The 12,800-nt window shown below is 41.2% G+C and overlaps 1 non-coding gene across 1 annotated transcript; it reads right to left on the bottom strand.

Moving 5' to 3' along the window:
- Positions 1–6,206: 6,206 nt before the first annotated feature.
- Positions 6,207–6,314, bottom strand: LOC145637370 (small nucleolar RNA R71). Its single transcript, XR_014114163.1, has one exon. It is a non-coding gene; the product is annotated as a small nucleolar RNA R71 (small nucleolar RNA).
- Positions 6,315–12,800: the final 6,486 nt, after the last annotated feature.

Raw genomic sequence — 12,800 nt, 5'->3', positions numbered from 1 at the left:
CCTCCCTCGAAAATTTTTCGCATTAATGTACACATGGAAACGAAAAAAATACTAATAATAATGACATATATACAAAAAAATATACAAAAAATATATACATAAGTTTCCTAAAAATATATATATATATATATGTGTGTGTACAAGAGGAATCAGGGTGCTCGGCGACTACTAGACGGTTACTGGACATCCTGCAAAATCCAAAACGAATATTAATACATGAGATGTAATAACTTCGTTGCAAAGAAAAAAAGAAATAAAACTTACCGCGATCATCCGATGATCCTGGCATGATAAAGTCACGAGGGCTCTCCAATAAGCAGCTCGAAAAGCACGTAATGTTCTCACCATGCCGTTCATGATATCTCGCGGAACCTGTTCCAAGAATACAAGGACAATTAGTAAACAAATGTATATCAAACAAAAAATAATAAGAAAATATTTAAGTACATATACGTAAAAGACATACCGACTCAACCGTCTCAGGTACGAACTGTATCCCCTCATCATCCTCGGCTCCTGGAAGGGTCTCACGAATTACCGATCCGACAGCATAGGTATACGTGATCTCCGCTATAGGAGGCACCCAACCACCTAGCCCGACCCGCTAAAAATACATGTGACAAAAACAATAAAAGGGTCAAAATTCCGAAAAATAAATAGAAACACGAAAAAAAAGAGTTAGAAAACTAACCGGAACAAAGGCCGGAAAAGGAGTCAGCCTGGATGCTATAAAAGCCGGATAAGAAGCATCCGACAACACCAGCTGCTCCGCTGGATAACCAAGGATCGCCTGAGCTTGATCCTTGGTGGACAGCAGGTCCAGACACAACATCCTGATCGGAGGATCCGTAGGAACCAAAGGCTCCTCGGTCGAAAGCTTCCAGAGAAAACGCTCGCCTAAAAACCAAGCGTCGGTCCTCTGGAACACCGAGAGTCCCGTATAGAGGGCCCGGAAACGGCAACGAACCATGCCAAACCGGATAGCCTCAGGGACTCCGACGATCAAACTCCAAGGACGGAGATCGATCTATAAAACACAACCACATGAAAAATCGTTAGAAAATGAGTAAAATAAAAAAAAACGAAGAGAGAACATGTAGTTTGGAATACTCACCGACGCACGAGTCGCCGAAAGAATCCTATGGCGAAAGTCGCCAACAAAAGTAGCACGTCTCCTCTTAATCTCAACCAATCGATGGCCGATAGGGAAACGAGTTGCCCTAAGAACCCTGGGGGCTAAGAAAGGCAGGTTCGAGTATCCCCAAGCCTGAAATCGAGAAAAGATAAGCCTAAAGAAAAAAAAAATGAAAATAATAACCGAAAGGCTTAAAACACGTACCTCAAGGATACAACCATGCCATGTAAGCGAGATCCAAGGCACCTCTGTAGCTACCACGGAATCCATGGCCCGGGTTGCCTTGCCCATAGCAGTAAGCATGCGGGCATACGATACCTCCGCCCAACTCAGGTTACCTACTTGCCACAAATCGCTGAGGCAAATAAGTAACCTAATGGCGAAACGCTCTCCTTGATCACTCAAGATGGTGACGGAAAGAACGTGGGCAATGTATATCCGAGCCAGCTGCTCAGGTGTACACTGTCGGTCAAGCTCGTCAGCCGACAACTCGTCGGCAAGAACTGAGTATGGACAAGATTGCACGAACACGTGAAGGGCCGACACAAGACGGTCCCCCACAAGGTCGCGCATGATGAGTGGCATTTATGCCATTCTTTTATCCTTTTTCTCTACGGATTTTCCCCTCATTTGCGCTTGTTTGGCCCTTTTTCTAAGCATTTTTACTTAGTTTTGCTTCCTCTTTCCTTTTCTCCCTTATCCTCCCTTCTCTTAGTCTTCTCGCTTTGTTTTTATTTTGATCTCCATGCTTTGGTTTTGTAGGTATTATGTGCCGAAAGAAAGAGGATATCAAGAAGCCAAGCTATCTGTTGTGCGCGGGGTGCTGTGCAGCTTCTGTGCGGGCGCACATGTGAGGCTGTGCGGGCGCGCAGCCCTGTCAGAACCCGCACAGCCAGACTGAAAAAACAGAGTAAAACCAGAGAGTTTGCGCGACCCTATGCGCGACCTCTGTGCGGGCGCACACACCTATGCGCGGGCGCGCAGGACTCATGTACGGGCGTGCTCATTTTCCCCGTACCCTCAAAGTTGCGACCGCACACTACGATGAGAGGGCGCACACACATTGTGTGCGGGCGCACATGACTCATTTGCGGGCGCGCACGACTGGGTTTACGATTTATTTGCGCCTTGTTGTCCAAGTCTCTTTCTTTTGGGTGGAGCCACATATATATAGACGGGACTCTTTGTAATAGGGGGACACTTAGTACTAATTCCATAGAACATTAGCCTAATCTAGGGAGAGAAAATAGATTGTTATTCAAGCTTCCTTTATTGTATTCAACTTTGCTCAAGCTTTAATCTTCCATAAATCAAGCAAGCATCCAAGTTTTCATCTTTCTTCAATCCTTTCTTTAGTAATCTCTTCTCCTTTCCTTTGATATTATTTATTTGCTTTATTGTTACTTATTTTTGTCTATCTTATTAGTTTATCTTATTGTTATTGATTTCATATATTTCAATCATGTCTTGTTTTGAGTTTTTTGTGTTTATTTCTAGTTTTGATATTATGTTTAATCTCCCTTCTCTAGGCTAAACTCTTAGCTAGGGGAAGGGGGTGGAAGATATGTATTGAATGATGGATGAATGATGATGGTTGGATTGAACTTATGCCATATATTGATGAAAGACATGATTTTTATTAGCTTGGGATTATTGTTGCACTCTATTTGATGTTTTCTAGTTTAAATGCATGAAAGTGATTTGAATTAGATTAGGATCACCTCTATTTTAATGATTGCATGAGAATGAGTTATTAAAGTGGAGTTTTTATGGATTGTACTTCTTTATTCTCTTGATTTGATTGTAACTAATAGGATGCATGAGAATGATCCTTATTAGGGGAGACCTCTTTCATTGATTTGCCTAGACTATTGCATGAGAATGAATTGTTTAGGTAGAACCTTTGATCGAGGATAGATAGTTTCGTTGGTCTACTAACCCTAATCAAATTAGAAATTTATAAAACCTAACCTACCCTAATACGAGTATAGGGGTAAGTAAAGGGTCGAACCCAAAAGGACTAAGTGTATCAATCTATGATAATTAGACTACTAGGGAAGCTTGTGAGATAAAGAGAGGTTAAAATAAACACAACTAAGAACAAACAACTAAAACTAGGGAAAGTGGAATCCAATTACATTAATGCATTCAACAACATCATACAATTAGATGAAAATGACCTCGATTAGGAACAATTAACACAATTAACTCACTCTCGCGCAATTCAGCATGTTAATTATCCTACTAAACTAATTCACTCTCGTGCAACTAGCCTAGCAAAGGTATGGAAGAATTTAGGGCTCTCAACCAACTCACTCTCGCACAATCGATTGAAAGCACAATTAAAAGCATATAATCAATTAGCTAGAAAGATTCTAATACATAAAAGCATCATCCATACACAGTAATCAAGAAACAATTCCATACTAATCACAATCAATCATTCAATTTATTAACATGACCTTCATCCATTTCCCTAGAACAAAACCTAAGCTAACATAATGAACAAAAATATGGAAAACAAGGTAAAATAATAATAAAAGCAAGAATCAAATAACTAAACTAATTAATCTACTCAAAACAACAAATAAATAAGTAAAAACAATAATAAATGAAAGCAATAAAGGTGAGAGAAACTTAGGAAGACTCATTGAATTTATGAGAGGAAAGATCCACAAATTTGCTTCTTCAAAATCCCAAAAACTCCATGAAAAATCCAAGATTTCTCTCTCTAAACTACTCCTAAACTAGAGAGAGAAACTCCTAATCTAACCCTAAGAGAGAGAAAATAAAAGAACTAAAACTACTCTAATCTAATCTAGGGTAGAATTAAAAATGTTGATTGAAAGTTAAGAGAGAATAACCCCAAAGGGGGGTATTTATAATACAAGCTAAAAAAATAAAATAAAAGAAAAGAGAAATAAATTAGAAAATAAAATAAAACAAACAAAAGAAAAAGGAAATAGAAAAGGAAAATAAAAATAAAATTAAAAGAAATTAAAACCCATAAATCCCCAAATTCCCTCAGACCCCCGAATTGGACCTTAATTAAGGTTCGATTGTTTGCAAATGGTGAAGAGGGGAGGCCAGAATTCGCTGCGATTTTGGTGTTGTTTGGGTGGCTGTTGTGGCTGCGTGGTGGTTAATTGGAGGTGGTAAGGGAGTTGCGTGGGTGCTAATGGTGTGTGTTGCGGCTTGGCAGCAGGGGATTGGTGTTGATGTGCGTGGTTGATGGTGTTGTAATTGGGGTTGTTGGTGAGTGTGTGACGGTGGTGTGATTGGAGGTGGTGTGGGAGTTGCGTGAGGGGAGAGAGCAGGGGTAGAGAAGTGCTGGTGTTGTTGGTGTTGTGTTCGTTGCTGTTGTTGGTGGTTGTTTTGTTGTTGTTGTGGCTGGTGGTTTGCGTGGTGGAGGTTAATGTTGCTGTTGGTGTTGGTGGTGTTGCGGGGTGAAGAAGGGGAAGAGTGTATGGGTGAGTGGAGTTGTGTTGTTGGGGTTTGGCATTGTTGAGGGGAGCAGGGGAATTGAGCTGCTTGTGTTGTTGGTGTGTGTGTGGTGGAGGATAAGGTGTGGGGTGTAGGATAATGCTGGCAGCATGGGTTGGCTCAAGTTTTGCGCCTCGAACCTTGGACCTCCGAACACGAATATGACCTTGAAACCCGGGACACCTACAACCAAAAACACGAGGGTATTACTAAGAGATAAAATAAAATAAAATAAAATAAAGGTAAAATAAAGTAAAATAAAATAAGATAAATAAAGTAAAATAAAATGCTAAAACTAAAGAAATAATAAAATTAAATGAAATAAAATAAAATAAAATAAAACAAACTAGAAACTAAAAGAAAATAAATAAAACGAGAGAAGCGGGAAATTATTAACTAAAACTACAAAAATAAACTAAAAACTAATAAAAACTACTAAAATACTCAAAATAAAGATAAAATATGAGAATAAGAAAATAAAATAAATAAAGGACAAATAGGGTTAAATTATTGGAAAATAAGTCGGAAAACGACTCAATAAACACCCTAAAAGTGACATAAAAGTCACTTATCAACCTTGTGTTATTTGGCATATGTTTCATGATAATCACCATTATTCTCCTCTTTCTAATCATATTGGACACCCCCGAATCCCTAGCTTAATTTTCTATTGATTTTAATCATCATTTTCTTGCTTACTTGTAGTTTTAGTGTTCCAATCAACAAAACCAACAAAACAATCCCCTTTTTACTCTTGCATTAGTGATATTAGGTGTTGAATTAGCGTGCTTTCCTAGTGGTTCGACCCTTTACTTGCCACTAACTAGTTTAGTGTAAGTTTAGGTATTATAAATTGTTAATTTGATTAGGGTTAGTAGACCAACGACCTACTTTTACCCGCGATCAAATTTTGGCGCCGTTGCCGGGGAAGCGGCTTGTTTAGCTAATTTTATTGCTTTTGCTAGAGTCATTTTGCTTTCTTTTCTTTTTGTTTCTTTTGTTTTATCATCCTTGTCATTGCAAATTGTTTGCTTAGATTTGGTGAATGCTTAGGAGGTCTCAAGGAGCACCCTCACATCAAATTGACCACGAAATCAACCGAACCTTGAGACAAGTCCGTAGGCTTTATCAAGAAGAGGGAAGAGGCTTTGGTGATATAGTTGATAGTGAGAGTGATACTTACTCTTTAAGTTCACCACACGAATCAATGGCGGGATAAGAGAATGATGTCTTGTTTCGTGAGTTCGGAAATCCGGAGGATTATGAGCTCACGGGAGGGATTTTGCTACCCGTCACGGAAACCAAGTTCTCAATCCATCCACAATATACTTGAATGGTCCAATCGGAGCAATTTTCAGGAAGTGCAAGTGAGGACCCTATTGAACATTTGGACCGATTCCTTGAATTGTGCGCAATGATGCAAACCAGTGAAGTGAGTCAAGACTACATTCGTATGCACCTTTTCTGGCAATCTCTCACCGGACGAGCAAAGAAATGGCTAAAGCAAGTAAAGCCTAACTCTCTCACAACATAGAGGGAGGTTGTAAAGGCGTTCTTGAAGCGCTTTATCTCTGAAGAGAAGACCGCCGAAATGAGAAGAAAAATTGCATCATTTGAGCAAGAGGCCGATGAAAGTCTTGGTGAAGCATGGGAGAGATTCAAAGAGTTGGTGCAAGCATGTCCCCACCATGAGTACAATCAAGGGTTGCTCATGTGGTTTTTCTACGACGGATTGGAGCCCATGTCAAGAGCCAATTTGGATGCGGGGGTGGGTGGCTAATTAATCAAGATCCCTCAAAATCAAGTTGAAGCCACAATAGAAGAGGTAGCAAAGAATTACTCTTGGGGGGCCCGAAGAAGAAACGCTCCAAAGAGAGGTGGTATTTATGAATTGGAGAAAGTTGATCAATTACAACATCAAATTGATCAACTAACAAAAGGGCTTTCCAAATTGAACACGAGTGTGAATGCAAGCTCAAGTGGTGGAGCAAGCTCTTCTCAAGTTAACTCTTTCTCTTGTCAAAATTGTGGAGGAACGAACCATGATACATCCTATTATGGAGGTTTAAGCCCCGAGCATGTCGCGGCATACAACACTAGGCAAGAGGGATTTAGAGGAAGCGGCGGTGGAGTAGCTTGGAGACAACCACCACCCGGGTTTGTACCTCAACCTCAACAATGGAACCAACAAGCTAAACCTTCCTATAACTCCAATCCTCAATATCAAAATCCACCTCCATCTCAACCCCATAACCCAAGAGGAAGCTATCCAAGGAACAACCAATACAACAATCAAACCCAAGCACCTCAAAGAAACCATCAAGAACAAGCACCTCAAGAGGAGCTAACTCAAACTCAACTCCTCCAAGCCATGCATGCGCAAATGCAATCTTTTGGGCAACAAATGCAAGAGATAAGAGCCCACAACAAGATGGTTGATTCACAACTAGCTCAATTGGTCGAGAGAACTCCTTTCAATTCACCATCCACTCTACCCGGACAACCACAACCTAACCCATCTCACAATCCAAAACCCGATACATGCAAGGCGATCACATTGAGGTCGGGAACTTCCTATGAAGGGCCAAATGAAGGGGATAGTGAGGGAAACAAGGGAGGTGAGAAAGAAAAAGTCGATGAGATAGAAGGAGGTTCGGAGAAGAAGAAGATAGACAATGAGAAGACAACTTCAATTCCTAGTGAGGCTAGGAATCTTGATGGACCGGTTCCTTTTCCCGGTCGGCTTGCGGAGAGGAAGTTGAATGACAAATTCGCAAAATTTCTTAGTGTCATGAAGAATTTGCATATCAACCTCCCTTTTCTTGAAGTTGTGACACAAATGCCATCTTATTCCAAGTTCCTCAAAGATATTCTCACTAACAAGAGGAAGCTCAATGATGAGCTTATCACCCTTCCACATCAAGTGAGTGCTCTTGTCCAACATAAGATACCCAAGAAGGAGAAAGACCCGGGAAGTTTCACTTTGCCGGTGAAAATTGGGAATATGGAAGCTAGGGGCGCCTTAGCCGATCTTGGAGCAAGTGTTAGTTTAATCCCTCTATCCATTGCTCAAAAACTCAATATTGAGATGATCCCTACAAGGAAGACAATTCAATTGGCCGATCGATCGGTGAAATTACCTTGTGGAGAGCTTGAGGATTTTCCAATTCAAGTGGGACACATCTACGTGCCTTGTGACTTTGTAGTGATTGATATGGAGGAGGATGTTAACAATCCTTTGATTTTGGGACGTGAAGCTCTTAAAATTTTGGGGGCGGTCATCAATTGCAAGAACAACACCATCATTTGTGAAGTGGCCGATGAAAAAATTGTCTTTGAATTTTCGAAGTTGCTCAAGACCCCCATGGTTGAAAAATGCTATAGAGTTGATGTTGTGAATGAGGAGCTAGATCGCTTGGGGAGGGTCGTGATGAGGCCTCAAGATCCAATGATTGAAGCCCTTACATGCAAAGAAGAGTTCCACTCTCAAAAGGCTAAAGAATTTGTCATGGCAATGGAAGAATCCTCAAGGGAAATGTTGAACAACAAGTTGAGGTCGAGATTGAGTCCAAGAAGGAGAAATTGGAGGAGAGTTCTAAGCCTCCTCCCAAGGTAGAACTCAAACCCCTTCCCCCTTCTTTGAAATATGCTTTTCTTGATAAGGAGGGAAAATACCCTATTATTGTCAATGCTACCCTAGATGGTCTTAATTTGGAAAAACTTCTTGATGTTTTAAGGAAATATAGGGATGTGATAGGGTATAGCATTGATGATATTAAAGGTATTAGCCCTTCTTTATGCATGCATCGTATTCATCTTGAGGATGATCATTCCACCTCCATTGAACCTCAAAGAAGGTTGAACCCCAACCTTCAGGAGGTTATGAAGAAAGAAATCTTGAAACTACGTTAAGCGGGAATCATCTATGCTATCTCCGATAGAAAATGGGTTAGCCCGGTTCATGTGGTCCCAAATAAGGGTGGAATGACCATAATCAAGGATGAAAAGGGAGAGGAAATCTCCACCCGGACGGCGACCGGGTGGAGAATGTGCATTGATTATAGGATATTGAACAAAAACACCAAGAAAGATCATTTTCCTCTCCCTTTCATGGACCAAATGCTTGAAAGGCTTTCTAACCATGCTTTCTTTTGTTTCTTGGATGGGTATTCCGGATTTTTCCAAATCCCTATCCATCCAAGTGATCACGAGAAAACTACTTTCACATGTCCATATGGGACATTTGCATACCGAAGAATGTCATTCGGATTATGCAATGCCCCCTCTACTTTTCAAAGATGCATGACTTCCATTTTCTCTGAGATGCTTGAAAAAGAAATTGAGGTTTTCATGGATGATTTAGTGTTGGTGGCTCGTCTTTTTACACTTGTCTTTTTAACCTTGAAAAAGTTTTGAAAAGGTGTCAAGAGACGAGTTTGGTTTTAAATTGGGAAAAGTGCCATTTTATGGTTGAGGAGGGCATTGTCCTCGGCCATAAGGTTTCAAAAAATGGCATTGAAGTAGATCTGGCCAAGGTTTCGGTGATTGAAAAGTTGCCCCCTCCTACTTCCATCACGGGGGTACGGGCTTTTCTTGGGCATGCCGGTTTTTACCGGAGGTTTATCAAAGATTTTTCTTCAATCGCCAAACCCTTGACCAAACTACTCAAAAAAGAGGTTGTTTTTTTACTTTAATGAGGCTTGCCTTGAGGCGTTTCGTAAGCTCAAGGAAGCTCTCATTTCTTCTCCCGTTGTGCAAGCTCCGGATTGGAGCTTGCCTTTTGAGCTAATGTGCGATGCTAGTGACTTTGCAGTAGGTGCCGTTCTTGGTCAAAAGAAACAAGGAAAATCATGTGTCATCTACTACGCAAGTTGGACTCTAGATGAGGCTCAAAGGAATTACACAACAATGGAGAAAGAGATGTTGGTGGTAGTGTTTGCATTCGATAAGTTTCGGTCCTATCTCATATGCTCAAAAGTTATCGTGTACACGGATCACATCGCGGTGCGGTATCTCATGACCAAAAAAGAAGCAAAGCCTCGCTTGATCCGTTGGGTTCTCTCTCTCCAAGACTTTCACATGGAAATGAGGGACAAGAAGGGAGCGGAGAACTATATAGCGGATCATTTGTCTAGGCTACCATTTGAGAACAAGGAGGATGTACCGATTAATGATGAGATAGGATTCGAGGCTCTCATGGCTTTGGTGTCAACTTCTACCCCTTGGTACGCGGATATAGCCAACTATATTGCGTGTGGAGTCGTTCCCCCGGAGTACTCTTCTCAACAAAAGAAGAACTTTTTCAAGGAGGTGAGAAGATACTTTTGGAATGACCCATACCTATTCAAGCAATGTGGAGATGGCCTTTATCGAAAGTGCGTTCCAGATCATGAAATTCAAGGTGTTCTTGAGCATTGCCACTCACTACCATGTGGAGGACATGGTGGTGTTGACAAAACAGTGGCAAAAATCTCTCAATCCTTATTGTGGTGGCTGACAATGCATAAAGACGCCCACCAATTCGTTGCACAATGTGATAGATGTCAAAGGAGTGGAGGTATTACCAAGAGGGACGAAATGCCCCAACAAAGTATTCTAGAAGTGGAACCCTTTGATGTTTGGGGGTAGATTACCTTTCGTTTCTTCTTGTGGGAATATATATCTTGGTAGCGGTCGACTATGTGACAAAATGGATTGAAGCCATACCCTCACCTACCAATGATCACAAGGTTGTGCTTAAGCTCCTAAAGATGATCATCTTTCCTAGGTTTGGAGTTCCGAGGGTGCTAATTAGTGACAGAGGCTCCCATTTCGCCAAAAAGCAATTTGAAGCTCTTCTCAAGAGATATGGCGTTCATCACAAGGTTGGATTACCTTACCACCCTCAAACTCAAGGACAAGTGGAGGTTTCGAATCGTGAAATCAAAAATCTTCTTGAAAGGATGGTGAACAAATCAAGGAAAGATTGGTCTCTCAAACTTGATGACACGCTATGGGCTCTTAGGACGGTGTACAAGACTCCAATAGGCACAACCCCTTATAGGTTGGTCTATAGCAAGGCTTGTCACTTGCCGGTTGAATTGGAATACAAGGCTTGGTGGGCTATCAAGGAGCTTAATATGGATTTGTCTTTGGCCGGTGAGAAGAGATTTTTGAAGCTCAATGAACTTGAAGAGCTTAGGGACGATGCGTATGAGAGCTCAAGAATGTATAAGGAGAAGACTAAGAAATGGCATGACCAACATATTCGAAACAAGAGCTTTAAGGTTGGAGATAAAGTCTTGCTCTTCAACTCAAGGCTTCGCTTGTTTCCGAGTAAACTCAAGTCTAAGTGGTTGGGGCCTTTTGTGGTATCGAAGACTACTCCTTATGGTTCTTTTGAGTTAGATGCGGATGGGAACAAGTTCATGGTCAATGGTTCTCGTTTGAAGCATTACTTTTGCAAGGAAGAAGTTGGTATCATCGAATGTATATTGCTCGATCCTTGGGATCCCAAGCCTCCCACTTGAAGGATTTTTTTCATGGTCAAGCTAGTGACCTCATAAAGAAGCGCTTCTCGGGAGGCAACCCGAGTTTCTAACTCCTTTCTAAACCTTTTTTTTAATTATTCCGATTTCACTTTCTCCTTTTTGAATTTGAATTTGAATTTGATTACTTTTTTTTTACCTTTTTGGTTACAAGGTATTTGGATGATGAAGGAACAAGGATTCTCTATCTCGAAGATGTGAGGAAAAATCAAAACTACTCTGTGCGACCTGTGCGGGCGCGCAGGCACTGTCAGAACCCGCACAGATTTTATCTCAAGTTGAAGCTGGAGTCAGAAGGTTTGCGCGACTTGCTGTGCGCCATCTGTGCGGGCGCGCATGGACTCTGTGCGGGCGCGCGTTCACTGGCAAAACCCGCACAGAATTTATCAAAAGTTGAAGCTCGAGGCAGAGAGTTTGTGCGACCTGGTGCGCGACCTCTGTGCGGGCGCGCAGAATCAACTGTGCGGGCGCGCAGCTTACTTGTGCGGGTGCGCAGAGCAGGAAAATCGGGTTTTTAACCCCTTCTCCCCGATTTCCTTCTCATATTTTCGACACCCTATTTTCATACTCTCTTCTCTCTCCTCACAAACCCAAACCCTAACCTTCAAATTTCACCCATTATTCACAAATTCCATTGATTTTCTCTCAAATCCATCAAAAACTTTCATTCCACTCACAAATTCACCCATTTTCTCTCTCCAAAGTACCCAAAAATCCTCCATTTTCATGGTTTGCAAGGTTCATTGAAGGTGGTGTTCTTGGAGGCTCTTGGTGGTGTTCAAGCTTCTGCATGGTGCTTGGAAATGGAGATAAAGGAAGTCAAAGGGCAATTCGAGCCCCCTCGGTGAGATTGCATAATTTATCTTGTCTTCATTTCAAGCGGCATTTGGTGAGACCTTTCCTCTCTTTTATTTTCTTTTTCCTTGGGTGTTTAGCTTAGGATTAGCTTAGGAAGAAGTTGAATGGTTTGAGGATGTTTGCTTTTGGTTCTGTGGAACCTGAGATCGTTGATGTTGTTATCGAACGATCACTTGTATGACGATTGGGATTTAATTGAATTATATGCCTCGTATGTGAACCATTTTGATTTCTTCCTCTTTCTTTTTTTTTGTTTTTCCCTTTTTGTGTTACAAGCATAATTATGACAATTTGAAATGATTTTTGATGTGTAATTTTCTCACTCTTTTGGATTGGTTTGCCTCGATGTGTCTTTGAATGCTTATCTTCCTAATTGATGAGGGTTTGCACGGTTTGAGAATGCTTTGGGTTGAGTTAGACACATTATAAGCTAAGGTAGCCCGGTTTAGAACTTTTGAGGACGTTTGAACCCTTAGCTCACGGGAAAGTGGTAAGATGGTGTTGCTCTCTATGGTGGATAGGATTCCCTTGGGTAGTATTTGCTATATTTCTTACCCCGTGTGAGCGTCATTTGTTCTAGCCTTCATCATTCTTGTGAGCGGCACTTAGGATCCTTAATTATGCATGTCTTTATCTTTGTGTTGGCGTCTAGCTCCTAAGATCGTGACCGTATAACTCTAGAGGAAGAAGAGGGCATTTCTTCTCATTTTTCTTTGTTTTCTTTGTGTTTTGTTACAAATTTGGTTTTCATTTTTACATTCACCCTCTTGCTAACCAATTTGAGCCTTATTTACCCT

The sequence above is a fragment of the Chenopodium album genome, chromosome 6 (genome assembly GCF_948465745.1).
Source record: "Chenopodium album chromosome 6, dcCheAlbu1.1, whole genome shotgun sequence".
Lineage (NCBI taxonomy): Eukaryota > Viridiplantae > Streptophyta > Magnoliopsida > Caryophyllales > Amaranthaceae > Chenopodium > Chenopodium album.
The sequence above is the reverse complement of the archived record's forward strand: the minus strand, read 5'-3'. Positions and strand labels throughout refer to the sequence as shown.